At 44.1% G+C, this 22,873-nt stretch overlaps 1 protein-coding gene across 2 annotated transcripts in view; it reads right to left on the bottom strand.

Moving 5' to 3' along the window:
- The window catches only part of PRLR (prolactin receptor), a 169,645-nt gene that overhangs the window by 42,093 nt on the left and 104,679 nt on the right, over positions 1-22,873 (bottom strand). For both annotated transcript variants that reach the window (XM_045787232.2, XM_045787231.2), the window contains exon 2: positions 3,985-4,046. The gene's annotated coding sequence lies outside the window, so the exon portion shown is untranslated. The remainder of the gene's footprint in view (positions 1-3,984; positions 4,047-22,873) is intronic.

The raw sequence follows: 22,873 nt of genomic DNA, 5'->3' as shown, positions 1-22,873 counted from the left end.
CTCTCTAGAGGTCTAATTCCAGATAGAGAAGTTACTCTTTTTCCCCTGTATGTCTTTTGGTTTGGAAGTCCCAGCTCTAAGTGAACACTTGGAAACTGATGGGATGCCTTATGCTACTGGGATGGTGATTTCCCTCTGGCTGGGCGCCCAGTGACTTCCGTGTGTGAGTGATGCACTGAGCCCTCTCAGCTCAGGATCTGGGATAGGATCTCTTGCTTCCAAAGGAGCCCACAGAATCGAGGGGCCATACAATGGAGGAAATGGGATCCAAAGCTGACCCCAGTCACTCCTTTATTTGCAGGGGTCAACAAAGAGAGATTTGTGGCAGAGTGGATGCATATTTGGTCAGGGTTGGGCCCTTGGCAAAGCATACAAAGTTTGCCTTTTGTCCCCCTCCACCTTCCCTTTGGAATTTTGTTCCTTCTACTCTTCTCTATCCCTCCCTCCCTAACTGGTGATTTTAGGCTTCCTCTCCAAAATCCCCTTTCCAGAACTCCCCATCACCAGTAACAGCCTCAGGCTAGAGGAGTGCTGCCTAATGAAACTTTCTATGATGATGAAAATGTTCTCTATCTGCTCCGTCCAATATGGTAGCCATTAGCCACATGTGAACATTTAAAATGTGGTCAGTGTGACTGAGGAGCTGAATTTTAAAAGTTATCTATTTTTAGTGAACTTACACATAAATTGCCAAATGGGGCTAATGGTTAGTCTATTGGACAGTGTGGGTCTGGAGCTCAAGATTTCCATCATTTCAATCTCTCTGCAGCAACCCAATGAAATTGTCCTACGTCCAAATTCCAAGGCCCTCATCTTAAAGAAGTACCAATAAGCTAATCTGATAAACAGATTCTTATCCATATATTAAGGTCTTATCCCTTTAGGTCAGTGCATAGGTTTTGAGCAATGCCATATGTTAGTCAAGGAAGAGGCTTAAATGGTAGGAGTTTGAAGGACCCTGGGAAGCAAACATGGCGGTGAAAAGATTATAGGCATAGAGTTTTAAACATAGTTCAAAACACACTCTGTGGAGGGCACATTCCACCCTCCCTCCCTATCCCCAGTGCCCTGGGCTGCTTCTAAGCTCCTCTTGCAGTCTTGCAAAAGTTAAGGTTGGAGTCGTGCAGATGGGAGCTTGGGAAAAGGCTGGAGGTGGAGAGTTGGAATAGGCAGAGTCCAGAGGATGCCAAACTCTTGCTAAAGAACCTGGCGTTGCCAGTCAGAGTGGTGTTCAGTTCCACCCTCGGGAGGAGGTGTCAGGGAGAGATTGTTAGGGAGATCATTCTGACAAGACTGAAGGGCTAACAGTTAAGTCAAAGAGACCAGACACCAGATTAAAGGCCACAAAATGGACAGTGGCCCTTTTGGTGAAGTCTTGGCCAAGAACTGCGATTCTAGGCTTAATTTTAATCCTCTCTTTTAGGGAGATTTTCTCCTCTGAGTTCCTTTATGAACACTGCTTTCTGGTTGTTCTTTTCACCCTGAAACGGAGCTGCATTTCTGTTTCTCTTGGACGACCATATGAGTGTTCTTGAATTCTTGCCTGTATTTTCACAGATACTCACGGGCATCAGAGACAGCCTTTCAAACCAAAGACTAGGTTGAGTGAAGGGTGGGGGATAATGGGAGGTGGGTGCAGGGAAGGGAGATGGACCAGGAAAAAGAGGCGCCCCTGGAGATGAGCAGGAGGAGTGTAGACCAATCTCAGCGCTTGGAGATTCACTCTCTCGGGGCCTCGGTCACCACTTGGTAGCACAGGTAGAGCTGGTCCCACAGTCCCACCTGCTCTCCACTCTCCGAGGAATCGGAAAAGGGATTTCCAGTGAAACCACTGCCAAGAATGGGTGTCTGCTTGTTTAAAAATATCAAATTTTATGAAGTAATTGGAGACTGAGTCCCAAATCTTTAGTGCAATAATGTGGTCCATCAAATAAAAACTAGCAGCCCAAATCCCCCTGGTGCCTTGCAAGAGAGTTCAGGCTACACGGTGGTTTTCTGGACCTCTCTGTCCTCATGAATGGAAGGACTACTCACAGTATTCAGTGCTACCCTGTTCTTTGTTTGCATTCCATTCAAACAAATCCTCTGAGGCATTTGGCATCAAGGGGCAGAAATGCAGAGAGACTGGTCGTCTGGGGAGGCTGATTTACCAGTTGTAGTGTCACCAGATACTCCCGGGGAAGGCTGTCTTACGCCACAGGGTCCTGCTGTGCCAGAGCATTTGGACAATGTACATCTGAATTCTATAAATTTCAGTCCATTTGCATGAAAAACAGAAGTTCTTGTTGGGCTGAGGTAACTTAGAGTGGTGGGCCATAGGGCTGATTGTGCCCCCCCACCCCGACCCAGGGGACATTTGGCAATGTCTGGAAACATTATTTTATTATCACTGCTAGGGGGACATTTTGTCCTTCCTGGAACCTTAGGGACATTGCTGATTATTACAAGTAGGGTGGGGTGCTGTCCTGGCATTGAGCGGGCAGAGATCAAGGATGCTGCTAAGATCCCAGGGACGAATAGCCTCCATGAGAAAGAATGATCTGCCCCCAAATGTCAACAGTGCTCAAGCTGAGAACCTCTGGGCCACAGGGAAAGCTCAGGCTTGGTTCTGAACACTGAAGTGCCCTATGAACCTCAGAGGGCTATCAGGTTTTCAATTTTGGAAAACTAGTAAATATCCTGGGTGGCCTTAGGAAATCCTAGGACAATTTTGGCCACAATTTTCTTCTACCAATGACCCAGTCAGTTTCGTATGTTCAAGAATCCTTAACTTCTTCTGAAAGAGAGAGTGCGTTCTCAGGGTTACACAGTCGCATTGGTCTCAGTGGGTCTAGATCCCATTTTACTGTAGTCCATACAGAGGAAAGCCATATGGCTTGGCTTCTCCACCTACAAAGTGGAGTCTTAATACTTCATATGGCTGATTGGTCAGCTGGGTCTGGCATCCTAGGGAGATGGAATAGGGGCATGATATTTAAGTTGGGGCGAAGGGGCAAAATGTGAGTTAAGTATTTCTACTCAATTCCAACGTCAAAATGGCAAGAGAGAGTTTTTTGTTTTTGTTTTTGTTTTTTTTTTGATAACATGGGTGGATTTATTACTTAAGACTGGAGTGCAAACTTAAAAATAAGAACAAACCAAGCTTTTCATTAAGAATAAACACAAAAATCGAAGTAACAATCCCGTGATCATGCATTTTAACAGAAAGTAAAAATATGAATGCCTTCTAATTTGTAACTACATTTGAAAATTAAGGTATTCCTCTGGAGTTCCAAATACCACACAATCATTAACCTGTTCTCATCTTGTCACCTCAGAGACTTTTGTCATGTGCTCTCAGGAAAACAGAGGATACTGTAAGTGGGGAGAGGCAACCAATAGCTTGTGAGATCCTAGCCAGCAGATTGGGCCTGGGACTCAGTGGGCCGTGAGGCCATGAAATGATTTTGCTTGCCAATGGTAGAAGGAGAAGACCCAGGGCCTGTTCTTGAGTCTTTCCATGAGGTCTGTCAGTGGGTTGGGAGGATGGAGACACAAAGCAGTGATGATATTAGGGGGGTGAGGGGGGCAAAGAAAGCTATGGCAAGAATTTATGTAGAGCTGCTTGGGAAAATAAAAATGAACAGTATTTCTTTTCCTGATTTTGAAAGTAACACAACATTGTTGAAAATCTCTCAAGTACAGAAAAATCATAAGAAGAAAATAAAAATCTCTCATAATTGTACCACTAAGAGATACCAGCTATTAATAGTTTTTGTATTTCCTTTTAGAAAAACAGAAGTTTTTTTCTGAGCAGGACAGGCTGGGGAGATTGAAAAGGCCTTTGAGAAAGAACAGCAGAATGAGACACCGTGGACATTGACCAGTTTGGAATTATTTTCTCTGTGAGCCAAGCTAGGCGAGTCCCCGCCCTTGCCTAGTCGAAATGGACAGCAGGACAGATGGGCGGTGCGACAGAGGGACATGTGATCAAGTTCCCCTTACCTTCAGGGTTCATGTGGAAAGCTTCCGCAGTGCTTACCTCCATGAATAGAAGGGTTCTTTAGCTGAAAGAGAAAATGACTAATTTTAGCTGACAGATGACAAAGAGGAGAGATCATTTCTGACTCACTTCACAGCACCACGTGACTGCAATCACTGCCCTTCAGTGATAGGCATTCGATAGCCCTCGTTTTTTGGAATTAGTTTCTTGGCAACTTTATTATGCAGTAATTTCAAACTTACAGAAAAGTTGCAAAAATTGTAAAAAAATAAAATCCCATAAAGGTATCATTAGATACCCTAATAGTTAATCTTTTACCATATTTAATTTATCATTTTCTCTTCTCTGTATACACAAATTATTATTTTTCTGTATCATTTGAGAATAAGTTGCAATCACGGTGCCTCTTAACCCCTAAGTATTTCAGTATGTGTTCCTAAGACTAAGGGCGTTCTCTTACCTCGACACAGTGTGATGATTAAAACCAGAAAGTTAACACTGATACAGCACTACTCTCTAACCTGTAGATTTTACTCAAATTTTGTCAGTCATTGTAATTGGGATTAGATTTGACCAAATTTGGTCCTAGAGACCTTGAGTGAAGTTTATTGACAAATCCCGTCATAGCTGTGGATGAATTTGGGCATTTGGCCACTGTCACCGGAAGCTCGGGTTTGATGCTTTCTCATGGGTTCACATGAGCTTTGGCAGAAGAATGCTTTTCCAAGTGTGACTAACTTTTGGTGAGGAGAAGTTTGTTCACTGGGCTGTCGGGTGTGGGCTTGTGTCACTTGGGCTGTGCCCATCAGAAATCACGGTTCCCACTTTGCTCCTTCCAGCGTATCTGGCCCCGGGTTTTGTATAGGACATTCTAAACTCTGGGAACTGACTGGTTTGAGTCTGCGAGGCACAAGGTGACAATTGCCAGTAGTACGGCTCTGAGTTAGAACAAAAATGATCTCAGGACTCGAATACAAAATTGGCCCATCTACGTCTACACTTACTTTTTAAAATTTGCTTTGATATAGGGACAGCAATTCTTAATTCAGTGCCCAATTTTGCCTTGCGCGTTCCATGCTAAAACAATCTAGCTAGAGTAGCAGACCAATCAATGCCTTCAAGTAAGTTGTGTGTCTTCAAAATTCAGAATCCTTAGGAATATCCCATGTGGAATCAAGTGCTGAAAACTCCCTGTGCTGACTCAACTGATGGAGGTGAGAGTGACAAGCGGGCCACTGAGGATCTCTCTCACACACCCCACTATCTCAGCGTTACCGTTACTGGCAAAATGAACGGAGAGCCCAGACATCTTTGCAATAAAAGCCTATGATGTGTTGATGGCCATTTGGACATGAAACAGCTAGCCCCAGGGCACTTGATAATGAGGTGTCTGGCAAATCCAGAGCCCGTAACACAAATGTCTGGGGCAGCTTTCTCAAAAGCCACCAGTTTCTCTCCATACGGTAGAGTGATGCTGAATGTTTTGTTTTTAAGACTCCGAACATTCTAAAATGTGTTTTAGATTCTGACTTAAATCAGGACTGAAAGCCTTCTCTTTGATAACGTCCTAGCTCTGTTCAGAAGAATCCAGACTCTTTTTACATTCTTGCAGGAAACCCCGAGGTGTCAGCTGAGGCTAGGGAAGGGTGCAGAGGGCATGGAGCACAGGACAAGGCCTCCACTGGGGTAGAAAGTTTGCAATGCCAAGCGGTAGCAGTGATGGCTCTGGGGCAAGAGGCTATAAAGGAGATCATGGCCCCGACACTCATTTCTGCAGTTCAACAAACATTAACTGAAAGACGGGCCTTGGGCTCACTTCATTCATCCCTCCGTTTATTCATTCAGCATTTATTAAGTGCCTGGCACATCATTTAGATCTGTCATTCTCTGCCCCAACTTCTGCACCTCCTCTCAGTCCTGCCCTGTGCCTTGTGGAGGTGACTTCAGTGGCTCTTGCCCTTCAGCTTCAGCTTGGGCTCCACCCACAGGAGGCAGAGGGTGGGAGTGGAGTGCATCAGGGTAATATTTCCCTCCCTCCCTGACTTCCTTGTGGCTTGGTTCAGGCCATGGTTGTGTTTCTACCACCATAGTCCCAGCTGGGCAGCTCTTCTTCCATGGCTCCAGCTATCACTGAGTCCCAGCAAAATCTCTCCCCCCCATCCCCATCTATGGAGAAAGGGTGGTGACAAATTCCCTTGTTAGTTCTCTCAACCTTGCCCACAGGTATGCCAATGGGCTCTTGATTATATTCTTTTAAAAAATCCTAGCCTGGGGGCGCCTGGGTGGCTCAGTCGTTAAGGGTCTGCCTTCAGCTCAGGGTGTGATCCTGGCGTTCTGGGATCGAGCCCCACATAAGGCTCCTATGCTGGGAGCCTGCTTCTTCTCCTATTCCCCCTGCTTGTGTTCCCTCTCTCTCTGGCTATCTCTCTCTGTCAAATAATCAATAAAATCTTCAAAAAAAAAAAAAATCCTAGCCTAAGCATATCATCTTCTTCCTATCTGACACTGACCAGTGCAGCCCTTTAATATATGCTCAATTGTTTTCAGATTGCTCTGGACAGGGTGGAAAGATGTAAAGTTTTGGACATAGTTTCTAACACTAAGCTACAGCAGTGCAGGGTGGGGAGGTAGAATTTAACAGAAGCTCCTGGGGAAAATAATCTCAGAGATATAGTCCTTTATACAATCTAGGATTACATGTCACTCAAAGACCAAGATAATCTCTGGCCACATCACTAAAAGTATGGTGTCCAGGGCAAGGGAGGTGATATTGTGTCTTCATTCTGCCTTCATTAGCTCCCACCAACAGTTCTAGGCCCAGTTCTGGGCTTCCCACTTTAAGTGGAGATATATTAATCGTAAGTGTTTCAAGGTCTTCCATATATAGCACAGGTCAAAAACTTTTTATTCAAGGGCCAAATAATAAATATCTTTGACTTCGTAGGGCATAAATTCTTTGTTGCAACTAGTCTGTTATTGTGCAAAAGCAGCCACAGACAATAGGTAAATGAGTAGGCTTGGCTGTGTTCCAACAAACTTTATTTACAGAAATAAATGGGTACCTGCATTTGGCCTGCAGGTCTTACTTAGCTGACTTCTGATATATAGGGGAAAAAAAAAATCTTTTTTTTTTTTTCTTCCTGGATGTGTCCAGAAGGTAGAAGTTGGATCAATGTGTAGAAATCACACGTATTGCATGGTGCACTGGGTGTTATACGCAAGTAATGAATCATGGAACTTTACATCACAAACTAGGGATGTACTGTATGGTGACTAACGTAATATAATAAAAAATATTATTTAAAAAAATAAAGTTAGGAAATTGAAAGGCAAAAAAAAAAAAAAAGAAAAGGAATCACAGAAAGGTAGATTTGTGCTAATTTTAAGGAAAGCCTTTCTAATGGTGACTACCATTCCCAAGTAGAATGAGATGTTTCATGAGGTAGTGAGTGGGCTGCTCATTGTAAGGGTTTAAAAGAAAGGCTAAGCATTGGAGAATAATTTTCAGCAAAGCCCAAGAAGTAAGTCAGATGATGTGGGAGGCAATAGCACCTGGTGTTCATATATACTCAGCATAGTAGTGCCCACATAGTAGCTCCTCCAGATTTTATGTCCCTGGAGGAAGAGACTCGGTCATTTCTACCCTTGCATCTTGCCCACTCTTGAAATCCTAGTACAGTGTTTTAAACAAGGCAGGTATGACTGATACATGTTTTGTCAACTTGGCTCTGTAAGTAAAATCCTGCAGACAGATGAATGAAACTAATTTGTCTTTAGTACAGTCATCCCTATGAGTCATATTAAATTAGTTCAGTTATCTTTAATAAGCTTCAACATTTGAGGATTTTCACTGAAAAGAAAAGATGTAACAGTCAACATTTATCGAGTTCTGAAAATATGCCAGCTAAGAACAAAACTGTGCTAAGAACTTTAATAGGCATTCTCTTATTTAATTATCCCCCCAAACCTATGAGCGAGGTACCATTACCATCCCTATTTTACTGATAAAGAAATTGAAATTCAGAGAAGTCTCATAGCTAGGAAGCGGCATCGCTGAAACAGGAATCTCTTTGATGCCTAAGGCTGTGGTCCAACCACAACTCCATCCTGCTTCATTCATTCATTCATCAATTCATTATTTAACAAACATTGATTGGTTGCCTGCTGTTTGCCAAGTACTTTTTCTTAGGTTCTGAAGACTGAGCTGTGAATATAAACAGATCAAGTCCATGCTCTGAAGGAATTTATATTCTGGCTGGGAATATAGCAGGGGTAGATGTAGTATTAAATGGGAAGATATTAAATGGTAATTCATCAGAAGACACAGAGATTAAAAAGATAATAAATAAGTCTTGTCCATACCAGAACTTCAGGGATAATCCCCTATTGGTGAATTTACCACAGCTCTTTCTTATTTACTGACATTAACCCAAGTTCAGTCTTTAGTCTTGATAAATTGTCAGATACACTCAGGGATTAAGAAGGAAGCTTCAAGCATTCAGGAAAATAATGCAGATCTATATGGCAATGTGTACATGTATGTGTGATATATGTATAAAGTCCCCAAAGGGAAAATAACCCAATAAAGTAAACAAGAATCATACTTCATGGGCAGGTCAAATCTGAGCACCATTAAAATGGGAGACCAGAGGCAACAGATGGAAAGGGGTGGAAAGAGCTAGTTCAGTTAACAAAAAAATAAAGAAGAAAAATAATACAGTTAAAAAATGGGCAGAAGACATGAATAGGTATTTTCCCAAAGAAGACATACAGATGGCCAACAGACCCATGAAAAGAGCATCACTCATCATTGGGGAAATACAAATCAAAACTGCAATGAGATATCACCTCGCACCTGTCAGAATGGCTAAAATTAACAACACAGGAAATAACAGGTATTGGCAAGGATGTGGAGATAAAGGAACTTTTTTATATTGTTGGTGGGAATGCAAACTGGTACAGCCATGCTGGAGAACAGTATGGAGATTCCTCATAAAGTTAAAAACAGAACTACGCTACAATCCAGCAATTGCATTTCTAGGTATTTACCCAAAGAATACAAAAATACTAATTCGAAGGGATACATGCACCCCAATGTTTACAGCAGCATTATCTACAAAAGCTAAATTATGGAAAGAGCTGAAATGTCCATTGACTGATGAATGGATAAAGAAAATGTGGTGTATATATATATAATGGATATGACTCAGCTATAACAAATAATGAAATTTTACCATTTTCAATGCAACAGTGTGGATGGAGCTAGAGTATATTACTCTAAGCAAAATAAGTCAGTCAAAGAAAGACAAATACCATATGATCTCACTCATGTGTATCATTTAAGAAACAAATGAAGATAGGAGGGAAAAAGAGAGAGAGGCAAACCATTAAACAGACTCTTAACTACAGAGAACAAACTGATGGCTACCAGAGGGGAGGTGAGTGGGGGGATGGGTGAAATGGGTGACGGGGAATAAGGAATGCACTTGTGATGAGCAAGGGGTGTTATATGTAAATGTTGAATCACTATATTGTACAACTGAAGCTAATACTACACTGTATGTTAACTAACTGTAATTTCAATAAAAAGTTGGAAGAAAAAATAAAGAAGAAAAATACCTTTTTTTTCTCTTCTCCGAAACACAGAAATATGAAGAACCTAAGTCTACCCTCCAGCCCCAAGTCTCAAAAATCAATATTTCTCACAAATGCTACAACCCAGAGAGTGTCTGACCTACATATTAGGCAGAAGCAGACACACCAATATGGGTCAAGGGAGAGGGCCTTGTTTAGGGGGCACAGAGCTGCCAGGATGCCTGGGAGTTCAGGGAACCAAGGGAAATTCCAAAACTTTGATTGAGATTGAAGGAGAGGGAGCAAGAGTGTGAAGGGTAAAATAGGGTAAAGCCAAACAACTTGTCAGGTCCAAGAGGCAAGGCCTGATTGGGAACGGGGGACAGAGCCCAAAGGTCAGGGGCTAAGTAAACACGAGCCCAGAGGAGGAAGTTAGAGAATCTGGGACTTGTGTCTTTTTGAGTTCCAACAACCAGGGGCAGGCATGGATGGCCTAGTTAAAGGCACAGGACACACTGTCTCATAGAATCTTCACAAGTTCATCTGGGGCACTGAACTGCTTAACAGAGACCTAATAAGAAAATGATTAAAAACAGAAGTGACATTTGGAGGGAAACTATAAAATGTCATCATAGTAAAGGAGTATGAGTCATTCATTGATTCATTTACTCATATGTTTCTTCAGCCATTAGTTATTGAGCACCTAATATGTGTTGGGTACTATTTAGGGTCTGTGCGTGGGTCCTTTTATTGATTTCATTGTTCCATAGAGAGGCAGTAGGAGGGGTAAAGGCCTGTGAGCTGGAAAATCGGGCTTCCATTTCCAGCTCTGCTTCTGGCTGGTGCTGTGGTCCTTGGACATGTCACTTTTCCTCTCAGTTTAATGTCCTAGTATAAAACAAGAATCCAGGAACACGTGATGCTTGAGATCTTTTAGGAGTTTAACATTAAGGTATTTGGTAGCTTTATAGTAATGGCAATTTATAACGAATACTCACTTATATTCTATCACACTCCCACCCCCATCAGGTAAATAGTAATATTTGTTATAAAGCTTTAAAGGTGAAAATTTGTCAGGGTTTGAACCAAGTTCCTCTTCTCTTTTCACTGGAACGCTCTGCCTTCTGTGTCTGAGTTCATGTTTAATTTCCTGAAGAATTGTAAGAGAGCTGGGTGCAAATATCAGAGGAAAAGGAAGAGAAATAGAAGACAAGGAAAAGTTGAGAGTAAAAAGGAAGATGCGCCAACTCTCAGGGGCTTTGTTCATTGGCTCTGAAATCATTCAGGGCTTCTGTGAGCACCGAGAAAGTATATCCAAAGGCACAAGAAAAGACATCCTCTAACTGGAGGAAATCACAAGGAAGCATATTCGAGTTTAATAAAAGAGTAGTAACGTGTCTTGTGGGACAGTCCATGTGCCCATCACTGGGGAGAACCACAATGAATAGGTCACGTTAGAAGACAGAAGGCCTGGGGCGCCTGGGTGGCACAGCGGTTAAGCGTCTGCCTTCGGCTCAGGGCGTGATCCCGGCGTTATGGGATCGAGCCCCACATCAGGCTCTTCCACTATGAGCCTGCTTCTTCCTCTCCCACTCCCCCTGCTTGTGTTCCCTCTCTCGCTGGCTGTCTCTATCCTGTCGAATAAATAAATAAAATCTTTAAAAAAAAAAAAGAAGACAGAAGGCCTGACCTCAAGAGGACAAATAACTATTTAATGATTATTGTGTCCCAGTCATGACCCGAACTATCTGGTAAGAGACAAGCTCCCTGAGCAGAGACCATATGGAACACTAGAAGGGTTTCGTACTTGGATCAGGGCTGGAAGATCAGTAAGGGGACTGATTCCAACTCTGAAATGTTGTGATTCTTAGAGACCATAGGCTTACAATTTAAGCTGTAGTCCATGATCCCTAAACTCCAGAATTTAGATATTCCTGAAATCATCTGCTAGGAAAATTCAAGGTCCCTTTCCAGCTACTGATATCCAGGCCAAATTCCTCAATACGTATTTTTCCAAGAAGTTCCTTGTATGGGTCCTTGTCAGGATATCCACCCTGACCCCCTAGTCTTGGCATTTCTACTCTCTTGTTCTTGACAAATATCCAGGATGGGAACTCTCTGGAGGCCAGAGCTGAAGCCAAAGTTGGACCAACATACTGAAACTCTAGTCCTACCAGTCAGTAGACTAACTGGGGGACCCTTACATTTGTCCACTGTTCTTGTTTTCCAAAGTGTTTCCCATCTGCTAGCTCTACCAGAAACATAAAGGTCTACTGGTATTCTCGGAGGGTAATAACTTTAACAAGAGAAGGGATGGAGAAGGCTTTGTAACAGTGAAGCACTGTGAAAGGTGAGAACTTTTATGACTGTGACAACCTGCCCAAGGTCACAGTACAGCAGAACCATATCTAAAGCAGGTTACTTCAAATCCTTCTGGGAGTGAGTGTAAAGTAAATAAAGGGTATTACTGATAATTTAAAAAGAACCAAAGTCCAGGTCTCCTGGATTGACTAGCAGGGAAGGGTAGAATTTAGAGCTGGATTTTTTTTTTTTTAAGATTTTTTAAAATTTATTTATTCGGCAGAGATAGAGACAGCCAGCGAGAGAGGGAACACAAACAGGGGGAGTGGGAGAGGAAGAGGCAGGCCCCCAGCGGAGGAGCCTGATGTGGGGCTCGATCCCATAATGCCGGGATCACGTCCTGAGCCGAAGGCAGATGCTTAACTGCTGTGCCACCCAGGTGCCCCTAGAGCTGGATTTTATAAGCATGACAACATCAAATTGAGATCACTGAAAAGCAGAGTAGTTGTTCCAGTCTAGCGAAGAACCTCGGCATAAATGTGTCTGCACAAACTGGCCAACAATCATCTCGATTGGGGCGACTGCAGGCTGGAGGCAGGGACAAGGCCGCCACCACCAGTGGACCTGAGCAAAATGGCTTCCTGCTTAGCTCAGCTCAGAGACTGCAAGTGTAAATCCACCTTCCTGAAGAAGCTCATAGTATCTACAAGCTAGGGTTACACTCCTAACTAAGAGGACAATAAAAAACAACCTGCAACTAATGAAAAGACATTATCCAGAATTTTCAAGGAATTGGCTTAAAAACACAATCCCCAATTGATTGCAATATTAAGAACATTTAAAAAATGTTACCTCCGTCCTGATCTCTAAATCCCCATAAGCAGGCTTATGAAAAGGTTCTTTACGCCCATGAAGCCATTAATACTATAACTGGGGAGAGAACATACTCTTTTAATTAAAATAGCAGATTGTTATGATTGTGGTAATAGGAATCGAGAACACCTTTTTACCTAGAAATGTAAGAGAATAAATATTTCCTGGTTTTAGTATCCAAGGTTTAGGATTATTTAGGCTTAGGACCCAAAATTGTTTCTATTTTATACTGTATGATCGGGGAGATTGTTCAGAGAGGAATGTTAGGAGGAAAATCTGTATTACCTTTCCTATGACTTCAGCCAGTGGGGGACCATCAAAATGCTATTTATCTCTGGTCCCTGAGCTGTTTTCTCCCTCACTCTTGGAGCAGCAGAGCTAATGACCCTCACGGAGTAGCGTGTGTCAATGCTGACACTTGTGTTTTTCAATCTAGTTGTTTGTTTGACTATCAGATGTTGCTTTTTTTTAGGGGTAGTTGAACTTGGCGAAATGATAGGCTGTGCTTCTGTTTACTCTTCTGCTCCCAAGACTAATTTAAAAGTGCTGATGGTGGGTTAGTGGTGATGGTAATGGGGACATCCAAAACCATTAATTTGAGACCTGAAATGTCAACATGGGCACAAGACACCAATTCCCCAGCTGACAGAAATGAGTCAACATATCATCTAGAGCTCGAGGGTGCCCTGTGCAGCTTCTCCTAGCCCATAAGCCAAGGGGCCTGGATACCCAGACAGAAGAGGACATAGCAGCTAGCTAGATGGTTTGCTTTACTTTGAGGTTCCTTCAGCCCTGCATTGGTTCCAACAGCTTCATCCCTGGCTTTTACTTCTGTTTTTTTCCTCATGGGTTTTGGTGACATTTTCCAAAGTAGTCCTAAGTCTTATTGCATCGATCATTCATTATGAAAACAAGTTAGTGTTTCAGTGCTGTTACAGTGACATCCCAGCATGCAGCATATTGGCCAGCATGACACACTGCATGTAGGCGGGACCGTCCTATGGATACGCACACAATTCAGAACCAGATTGAAAGGCATACAAATGTGACTTAGGCCACCTTCTAGCCATGTGACCTTAAGGAGGACAGAAATTCCTCAAATCTCCATTTCTTCATCTGGGAAGTGGCCATACCGTTAGCTACCTCTTTAGATTGTTGTGGAGATTTGATGCGCAGTCTGCAGAAAATAGCAAGTAATTAATACACGCTAACGATATTAACGGTGAACACGGATGGCACATTTAGTATGTGCCAGGAATTATGGAAACCCTCAAACATCTCTGGGAAATAAGAACTATCATTATCTTCACTTTGCTGATGAGAACGAGACAGGTTAAATATTTGCCCAACATCTAAAAGCTAGGAAATGGCCATGCCAGAATTCCAGAGCCTTCAGTCTGGCCACTACTCCCCATGTAAGGAGAACGGACAGTAAGGGTTTCACAACCTCAGGTGAGAACTGCCTGAATATGGACCCCAGGGCACCATTTAAGACCTGAGGAACCTCTTTGCTCCCCACCCCTCCTCTTTTCCGTGTCTCCTCATTCATACCTGAGCCAGAAGCAGGAAAAGAGACTGACAGCCTAGACAGGTGGGTACAGCTAGCAGACCCCTAGCAGACTGGCTATGGTGCTCGGTCTCACACTCAGCTGTGAACTCGTAGGCAGAGGCTACGTTCTGTGTCGGTATCATCCACAAGATTCCACACACTCTCAAGTTATGTTATTAGAAGGGAGCGGTGAGTACTTTTAGATACAGATCCACTCTATCAAGAGAATTAAAAAACACAAATAAAAACATCATGATCTTATTATGCTATTCTCATTAGGCCATCCTGCAGACATCCACTGTCCACAAACTTAAATAGAAATTATTCTTTGCTATCGATACTAAATTCCCTTAAGTCCAAAATACTAAGATCAGGGACTGTTTAATGAGCTAATAGCTACAGCTAAAAAGGTGCCCGATGGAGATTACAGAGATTGTGACAATTTGTCTTTTAATTAAAATACCCAGTGTGTTGTCCATCGATTGATGAATGGATACATAAAATGTCATACATCCTTATCATGGAATATTGTTCAGCAATATGAAGGGAATGACATACTGACACCAGCTACAACATGGACAAAACTCAAGAACGCTATCCGAGCGGAAGAAACCAGCCCACAAAAGACCTCGTAGAGTAGGATTCTATTTTTATGAATTGTCCAGAAAAGGCAAATCTACGGAGACACAAAGTAGATTCGTGGTTGTCAGGGGCTGTGGGGGAGGAGGGAAAGGAGACAGGGAATTTACTGCTAATGTGTAATCAGTTCCTTTTTGAGGTGATGAAATGCTTTCAAATCAAATTTTGAAAATGGTTGCAGAACTCTGTAAATACACTAGAAACCACTGAACCGTACCTTTCAACAGGTGAACTTTATGGTGAGTACATTATATCCCAATAAAGTTGTTCAAAAGAAACGTTAGTGTGTTATTTCCCCCACTTCTTTGCAAAAATGATGATAGTCTTCTATGGTCAGCAGCCCTCATTATTAGTAATAGTCTTTTTTGGAGAATAGTGATGAGCATGAAGCTTTTATTCCCCTTTCCCCCTCCCACCTCCACAAAGTCTTAATAATTCAGCTTGTCCTCATTTGTAGCTTGTCTGTCAAGTATTTGACTGCTAGGAAGCACAGTTCCAGAGATAATTGACCCTCCATTTATGCAGTACAATTTTTAGGACAAACCTCCAAATCTGCTTCTCTCTCTGCCCCCTACCCTGGTTGTCTTACTTTTCCTTCCAAAACCTCACTGCTGAGGACTGTTCCAAATCAGAGCTGACCCAGAGCAAGACCTCTGTGGCTTCAGACTGAAAAGGGAACCAGAGCCATCATTAATAAATACAAAGCAGGATAGATAAAAACTGACGGGGAAAAAAAAAGATGGTGGCACATTCTCTCCTTCCTGGATGATGTCGGTGGCAATGCAGGCAGCTTTAATTTCAAGAGTGGGTATCACAACAGAAGTTAGACTAGAACAGGGACATCAATAGAGAGAACTCAGAAAAATTATGGTTGGCGTTTAGGCATCGAGGGAAAAAACTTTTCATTTTGGTGGCTGGGATTTTTTCCACATACTGTTCAAGGCACTAAATCAATGGTAGAACTGTGTCCTTTGGATCAAAATCCCAATCCAGTTTCTAGAGATTGAGAGTCGTGTTTTCCCCTCAGCTTTCCTGCGTGCTGAGCTGAGCTGCTTGGACTCGAGCCACCGTGGAGCTGTGCCACCCGGACAAGGCCCTGACTCTGTTCCGTGTCTCCGGTTCAACAAGGACAGGGAGGATTTATGCAAAGGTCAAGTGATCATCCATGGCAAATGTGGAGCTGGGGCTTAATGGCTTTTAAGATAAGTTGGGGTTTAAGTGGTTTTAAGTTGGGGCTTAACTGGATTTAAGGAGGCCCTGAAATCTGGAAGGGTTTCAGAACCTTGGCTACATCCAGCTCATCATTCAGAGACCACTACCTCATATGAATCTTGATCATTTTACCCAAGATTAATGTCTTCTTTCCCCTTTCACACCGACTTCCTCTTCTTGTTTCTTCCTCTTCCTTTACCTTCCACCCTCTGCCAGTGGCAGAGGGGTTTACCTCCTTTCCACTTGCCCAGATGGCAGGTATTGTGCTGAGCAGGGGGGTGGGAGTGGGCACAGGGCTTTGATTCTGCAAATCCACTTTCACTGTCCACTCCTCTCCCTGAGGACCTGATCCTCACAGAGAGATAGATAGAGAAAGAGAGAGAAAGAAGAGAACCAGGAAATCTACCCAGAATCCAAGAAGCCCAGTGACTTACTCTGGCCATCTGCAACCAGGCAGTTTGGATGCTTGCTTCAGAATGCAGGGGGTGAAGGCAGACCTTGCCTGGTAGGATTTGTTCATGGATCTCAACGTCCTCAATGACCAGCCTGTGCGATTCTGTTAAGCACCCCCCGTTGGATGATGACCCTTTGGCAAGCTGACTCTGCAGGCAGATTAGTATTTGCCTTGTGATATACAAGGCCCCAGGTGCCCCCCACCCCCACCTAAAAAACCCCAATAATTGGATAACTTGCTCGTGGTAGTGGTTGGATTTGTATGGTTTGACTTATTTGGTTTACAGCTCATGTGCAACAGAATTAAAATGGCTCCATTCAAAGCAGCTGTATTTCAGCAAAGCAGAATGAATGAGCCAGGAGAGGGGGAAGAACTGAGAGGGGTGAGGGCCGGCACGGCAGGGTGAGCTGCAGGTGGTGAGCCATGAACCCTGAGCAGCCCTTCCCACCGCAAGCCTGGCTCCCCCCAGCCATCACTGCATCGGCAGCACCTGGCTTCACCTGGGTTCTGCGGATCATGTCACACAGGATGGCACGTGGGTTTCTGAGGGAGCTGTTCTCTCAATCCTTCTCGTCAAAAATCACCTTCCAGACAGAAATGGAATTTTAGCTCTAAAACTGTGTAAAGTCAGGAGCCTAGCCACCACAGAGGGTAAAGATGGAAACCTTCTCACAGTGTCATTTGTTTGGACGATATTATGAGGTGAACTGTATCCCGAACAAAGGAGACGGTAAAGTCACCCCTCAGAATGTGACCTTATTTGGAAATAGGGTCATTGGAGATGTATTAGTTAAGATGAGGTCATACTGGTAACAATAGGCCCTTAACCAACGATGACTGGTGTTTCCATAAGAAGTAGAGAGAGACATGCATACACATGTACCAAGAGAGACGGAGAGGGGGATGGCGGGGCTTGTAAGCCAAGGAAGGCCAGGCATTGTGGCCATCACCAGGTGCTCGCAAGGGGCAAGGAAGGATTCTTCTCAGACCCGGAGTCTGAGAGGCAACCTGGTCCTGCTGAAACCTTGATTAAAGGTTTCTATCTTACAGAAGTGTGAGAAAACAAATGTTGTTTTAAGCTATCCAGCTGTGGCACTGTGTCATGGAAACCCCAAGAAATTAATACAGATGGTTTGTACCTGAGCGGGCTGGTGTGTGACCAATTCATACTTCTTTCATGAGGCAATTTAAAACCTGATAGCATTTTTAGTTAGTAAAAGTAGTTAGAGTGGCTAGGATTTGGTCAGCCTGACTGAGACGGATGCAGCACATGTTTATTCTTGTGAAGCATCCATGCTTCTTCCACCGGGAAAGTTGCTCATGTCCTGTAAGAAGCCAGGGATGGTGTTCTGAGCTCACTGCTCGGAGATCTTGTGAAGTTTTATTCCAGGGGAGCTCTAGCCACTGGAAGGAGCTGTAAGAATGGTTACGGAGATTCGGGTAATGGACAAATGCAAAACCCGCATGGGCAAGCATATTTATACTTGCGGTACTTCCCCAGCAGCAGCGGAAGGAGGCGCGGAGGAGAAGTAGTCATAGAACCTCACCCTTTAACCTTCATTCTGCCTTTGACGTTGCCATTAGTCTGCATCCCCAGCAAAGTCACTAAAACCTCTCAGGGCTTCCATTTTCCCTCTCAGGGGACACTGCTTTCACTTTACCAACCTATCCATATAATATGGAGGAAGGAAAAGGTAAATTAACTCAACCTCCACACCCCAGATCTGTAGAAAAGGCTTTGTGCAGCCTCTAAGGCTTTTGGTCCCTTGGCTCTATGCCCAGAACACTCGAGACCCTGACATCTGCTCACACCAGGCTCCTGACTCCTTTTTCTAGAATGCAGACTCCATATTCAGAAAAGGTGCCGACCCAAAAGGCAGCTTGTAAGATCTGGATAGATTACTGGATACACTGTTTTATTATTATTTTTTTAAAAAGCAAATCCCAGACATCAGGTTACTTTTTCCCTACCCATTTCAGTATGTGTATTGGGCAATCACGACCAATTATTTGGCATCATCTAATACAGATGTGGTTGTATTTCTGCAGTTCAAAATAGGAAAGAAACTAATGAATTAGTCTGTAAATTCTTGAGTTGGAAGGAACCTCTGAAATGCAGCTGCTATCAATACCCACTCAAGACAGAAGGCTACTTGTCCTGTTTTGATGTATAATATAGAATGTTAGCACATAATAAGGGACTTTGGTGATCACTCGGCTCAACTTTTCATTTGACAGATGGGAACAGAGAAGCCCTGAAAAGTCATGCAACATGCGTGGTTATATGGCAAGTTAGAGACCAAGGTAGGACTGTGACCCAATCTCTGATCCCCATCCCACAGCACACACTTCCTCCAGGAACGGAGATGCCACAGGCTTTCTTAGTAAGCAAATCTATTATTTAATTCTGAACTTACTGCCTCTGGCTCACTAAACTTCCAGTTAACTGCATTTTAATCTTGTTTATTCTGTGGCAATAGAGTCCAACTAGCCTGAATTTTCTTTCTTTTTTCTTTTCTTTTTTTTTTAAGATTTATTTTATTTATTTGAGAGAGAGAGAGAGAGATAAAAAAAAGAGCATGCCTGTGAGCGAGCAAGCAAGCACAGGGAGAGCAGGAGAGGGAGAGAGAATCTCAAGCCGACTTCACACTGAGTGCGGAGCCCCATGTGGGGCTCGATCTCACAACCCAGAGAAATCAAGAGTCGGATATTTACTGGACTGAGCCACCCAGGAACCCCCTGAATTTTCTGTTTACTAATCCGGCATGCCTTCGGGGACCATCACTAAGTTGTGTGTTAGGCTTTTCCTGAAGACTGAGCAGCCCTGAGTCGGATCCTTTGCTCACAGGGCTTGCTTTTTCTCCTTATACGCTGTACACCAGCAGATGAGGGGCTCTGGGCTACTGAAGCACAAAGCGATAGAAGCACCAAAAGGTCTTGCTCCAATGAGCTCACACTCTTTTGCCAAATAGTTACGAGAATATGCCATCGAAACAGAATGTGCTCAGACATAGGCCCCATAGTCCTTCAACTATCTTTACGAAAAACCACAAAACCCTTCACATTTGAAGATGGAAAAGAAGCTGGGGAGCTGAGACAGAGCTGGAACTGGGCGAGCTCTGGAAATGTTTACTGAGATGATGAGGTGCTGCTGGAGGGGCCCTGCTGGGTGCTTTCTCCTTGGATTCGCCCACAAAGATCTGACACCATGCAGAGTTTATTGCTCGCAACTGACTCTGGAGAACAAGGTGGTGAATAAGTCAGAAAATCCCCAGGGTCCAAAGTTGTATCTGGATAAATTAAAACACCAGGTTACAAAGTTGAAGATTAAACTGACAACCAAAAATCAGTGGATAAATCAATTATTTTGACCACAGGGTGCCAAAATGCCAGTCTGACTGCTGTTTTCACTGAAGGAAGCAACTATCCTTCTGGTGGCCTCCTGGCAATAAATTACAGCACAACCTCAATTAACTGGGGTTTAATTCAATTAACTGGGAAAAAAATGTGCTTTCTGTCACATTCTACTTTTTGATGAAAAGTAAAGTGGCAAGACAGCAGCCAGCCAGGGTCAGGGATTTATTAATACAGCCATTAAGGCAGTGGTTCCTAAAATCTGCTGCACGTGGGAAGCACCAGGAAACCTTAAAACATACTGATACCCGGCTCCCTTGCCACCGAACATTCTGACTTAATGGAGGGGCCCCCTGAACATTAGAATTCCAATGTGTGACGAAGCTTGCGAACCACTGTTCTTTTTTTTTTTTTTTTTAAGATTTTATTTATTTATTCGACAGAGAGAGAGACAGCCAGCAAGAGAGGGAACACAAGCAGGGGGAGTGGGAGAGGAAGAAGCAGGCTCATAGCAGAGGAGCCTGATGTGGGGCTCGATCCCATAAAGCCGGGATCACGCCCTGAGCCGAAGGCAGACGCTTAACCGCTGTGCCACCCAGGCGCCCCACGAACCACTGTTCTAAGGTATTTCTTGAGGCTGGGGTGATGCGTCCTAGTCACCTAACCCATGTATATAACCTTGGGTCAAGGAACATTTTTTTTTTTTAATTTTCTCTTTCTTATGATATTCTTTTTAAAAAAATTTATTTAAATTCAATTAGCCAACATATAGTACATCATTTTTCCCCCTTTGAATCTATCAATCCCAAGAAGAATAATCCATTTAAGCCTACATAAAGACAAATATAATTTAATGTGCTTTAGAGTTTTGTGCTATTTTTCCTTAGCGTTCTCTTCTGTTGCTTTTAAAATTAAGAATCAGGAAACAAATACTTGTCTACTATTTGGTCAGAAGAACAAACTAATTCTATCCGAGTGAAATCAGCGAAGGAAAAGTAAAAGACAGGAGAGAGGGCCAGAGAGAGAAGACGCATATGGAGGATGAGAGACACAGAGGGCAAATCAAAGCTCAGAGCTGCTTGCTGTCTGGGCCCCTCGGTTTCCTCAGCACACAGGTGCAGCATTCCTGGCTGTCTTGTCCTACAAGCCTCTGTGCAGAGTTTTTGGGTGGACTGGCTTCTGGTGAGAAAGGAGGGGCGTAAAGGCAATGAGAGGGAGTAATAGTTGCCACACTTCGGCTGCTCTGTTCCGTGTTATCGGTTCATTTCTGTTTCTGGTTCTGTCCTGATTATGTCGAGCCCTTGAGCCCTAACCCTTCTTCCTCGTCCTGGATCACCCTTCCCACTCGACTCCATGAACCCTCATCACAGGCTTCTGAATCTCGGCTTGTTCTCGCTGTACCCTGCCTTCTGCTTCAGAGGGACGCTATGCTCTGTCTGCTTTCCAGATGGCCTGTGGCTCCTCGAGCCAGAACTCAACCCCCAGATTTTCTTTTTTTTTTTGTTTTTTCTTATTTTATTTTTTAAGATTTTATTTATTTGAGAGAGAAAGAATGTGAGCGGGAGCACGAGCAGGGGTAGCAGCAGAGGGAGAGGGAGAAGCAGACTCCCCACTAAGCAGGGAGCCCCACACGGGCTCAATCCCAGGATCCTGGGCAGAAGGCAGACGCTTCACTGACTGAGCCATCCAGGCGACACACACAAGGAAAGTTTAATATCAAACATTATCATTATAACAGGGGAGTGACCCTAAAGAATTCTCTAGGGCCTGGGAACAATACCTAAGGAAGGAACAAACTTGGAACAGAGGCCCCTGCGTAAGGCTGGGATTTACACCTTGTTGGAGGTACAGTGTCAGGCCTCTGGATGGGAAAGAAGTTCCCCGGGTTGCTCCAGTACCAGGCAAGCTGGAGACAGCCCTCCGGGTTTTGGCTGGATGATGCTGGCCGATGAGCACACAACAGAGCCAAGGGTGGGGGGCCACCCACCAGTGGGGCAACACGAGGGCTACACTGAGCGGTCCACAGGGAGGTAAGCACCTGGCCAGGGTCAGGGATGGGACTGCAAACACACAGGTGGGTGGAGAGCAGCACCAGCAGATTCTCCTCACGTCTATGGCTGTGACCATGTGACAGGAGCAAGAAAGAAACCAAACAGCAGCACTCCAGTACGAGAAGGAGAAGCCCCTCCTCCTGAAAAGCCTTCCCATCCCCAGTGCTCTCTGCTGACAAAGTCGCATTCATCCTTCCTGCAGAAGGGAGGCGCCTGCAAGGGTCTCCTCCCATCATTACAGAAGCAGGCGACGAAGGGAGGATCTAGGACTGAGAGGCAATTCACTGATAACTGAATCCCCTCTCCTGCTTGAACTCGACCTTCATTCCTCCCTCCTTTCCCTGCTCCCCGTCTCCCCTCCGCTGTGGCCGGAGTCCAGCCACATACATGACACACAACTGCAGCTCTAGGTTTCTGAGTCCAAGAACCGATCACCTAAGTGGGGAAGTTCCAGGGGAAAGGGAGGGAGGGGGCCCAACACACCCACTTACAGAACCTCATACAGTGAGACTCAATCCAGTGGTAAAAATGCACTCATGATCTTAATTCTCTCTCCCCCTTCCTTCTGCCCTGTCCTGTATCACAGATCCCACAGTTCTAAAAACCTGAAGACGTCTTCCCCATTCCTTCTGATCTGCCCCAGCAATGACCAGACTTTAGTCTAGAGTTGCCATTCTATTACCCAGCTCCCAGATGGCCTGGGGGAGTGTCATCAGCTTAACAAGACAGACTCCCCAATACTGGCTGCCTGTTTTTGCAGCTCCCAGAGGCCGGGGCAGGGGGGTTGCTGGCTCAGAATCTGCATTTGAACTTGCCCCCATGAAAATCCCTGATTAAACCTTACAGGAATTGCTTGTGGGAGGTAATCACTGAGAAGAGCTTGC

Source organism: Ursus americanus, chromosome 15, assembly GCF_024610735.1.
Source record: "Ursus americanus isolate L20-20 chromosome 15, mUrsAme1.1.p, whole genome shotgun sequence".
NCBI lineage: Eukaryota > Metazoa > Chordata > Mammalia > Carnivora > Ursidae > Ursus > Ursus americanus.
Note: the sequence above shows the minus strand (reverse complement) of the source record. Positions and strands in the feature narration are given on the sequence as shown.